We start from the raw sequence: 1,915 nt of genomic DNA, 5'->3' as shown, positions 1-1,915 counted from the left end.
GAATTATGCACGTAACCGAATGTAACTTGACTAAAACCGATTAAGATCGAACTGATACAAACCCGATCGATTATTAATCGAACTGTTTTAACGCGAACTGATACAAATCCGAACCGATTGTAAATCGAACTGTTATAAATCCGAATCAAATTTTCACCTAATTTAGCATATTAAGTCCAATTTCAGTTTTCTAATAATACGGAAAAAGGAAGAACACAAGTTCTATACAGAAGAGATTGCATATATATATATATATATATATATATATATATATATATATATATATATATATATATATATATATATATATATATATATATATATATATATATATATATATATATATATATATATATAACTAATTGAAATAAATTGATCTACCTATTAGGGCTGGCAAAAGCTGACCCGACCTGCTAACCTGATCTGAAACCGACTCGAAATTAGCGGGTTTGGGTTTAGATTTTTGACCCAATTAATTAAATGGGTCAACCCGACCTGATCTGTTTATTAAATGGGTTAGGTTCAGGTTGAATATTTAAACCCGAAAAAAACCTGTTTAACCCATTTATTAAATTTAAGACGGATCAACATTTGCCAAATACTTCGTAAAACTAAGATAATACCAATTACCATGTATTGAGGGATTTGTCAGCTGAAGATGACTTTCAATAAGAAAGAAAGTTGTCCCACATCGGCAATGAAAGATACTAATAAAAGAAAATCCTTTAAATCACTTCCACAGATCTCATACCAACTTACGCAGCCACGCCGTGAGCACAAAGCGAACTATTCTTTCACCTTTTACTAAAGAACACCGTGTGCTCGCTGCATTAAGTGCATACGTTTATTTTTGGAGGAAGCCTTTAATTAAGGTAAAATGGGTCAAATGACCTAAAATATATGAATTTAATGACCTAAAAAAAAGTTGGTTAAATGGGTCATTAGCAGGTTGATCTGATTTGCTACATATCAGGTCAAGGTTTCAATTTTTGACCCATTAATTAAATGGGTCAGGTTCAGGTTAAGGGTTTATTGACCCATTTATATATGATCCGAACCTGAAAATGACCCAACTCGACTTGTTTGACACCCCTATTTGCTATATCAGATAAAACAATCGGTAATTATTTTTTGTAAGTAAATGAGCATATATCAATTAAAAACCTGACTATTAACTTATTTCGATATTGACCCGATCAATAGTTATCTGTAACCGATAACTACTCGAAAAATAAAGCTCGAACCCGATCTGTACCCGATAAAACCGAACCAATTAGTAATCGATGACAACTCGAGACCGATTGACACTCGACACGAACTTCAACCGACACCGAACTGATGCTAACCCGATAGCTTGAATAACCGATCTCTAACCGAACCGTGACTAACTGACTCGACCCGAGTGTGACCCGTTGTAACACACAGCCGAAAAATAACCGATCCGAAATGCAACCAAACCGAATAACACCCGTCCGAAACCGACCCGATCAACCGAATGAACACCTCTAACAATAACCATCTCCCAACAGCCCCTAACAACTAGCCAATATAAATCTTCCCTATCCCTTAGTAGCTCCTTGTTCACTTACACACTCAAGCATATCACACTACCCAAAATCCCTTTTGTTCTTATCCAAAAACACCATCATAACAAGCATGAAAACAAGAGGAATCAAAGCCTTATTGCTCCCAAAACCCCTTTTGTTCTTACCCTATTTTTGCCCATTTCATTCAGTCATAATCCCCAACACATTGCTCCCAAATTCGTCCAAGAACAAATACTAGAATGTATTCCTTCAAAGTTTCAACTGCTAAAACAGCTTCTTTTCTCATCAAATCATCTTCAAAAACCCATCTAAAATTCTGAAAATTTATGTCTAGAAAAATCTTCCACAAAAATAATATTCGTTTCAAG

At 34.7% G+C, this 1,915-nt stretch overlaps 1 non-coding gene across 1 annotated transcript; it reads left to right on the top strand.

Moving 5' to 3' along the window:
* Positions 1 to 761: 761 nt before the first annotated feature.
* Positions 762 to 876, top strand: LOC130799044 (U5 spliceosomal RNA). The gene has a single exon (XR_009039191.1). It is a non-coding gene; the product is annotated as a U5 spliceosomal RNA (small nuclear RNA).
* The last annotated feature ends 1,039 nt before the right edge of the window (positions 877 to 1,915 follow it).

This window comes from Amaranthus tricolor, chromosome 13, assembly GCF_026212465.1.
Source record: "Amaranthus tricolor cultivar Red isolate AtriRed21 chromosome 13, ASM2621246v1, whole genome shotgun sequence".
Lineage (NCBI taxonomy): Eukaryota > Viridiplantae > Streptophyta > Magnoliopsida > Caryophyllales > Amaranthaceae > Amaranthus > Amaranthus tricolor.
This window is presented reverse-complemented; position numbering and strand designations above follow the sequence as displayed.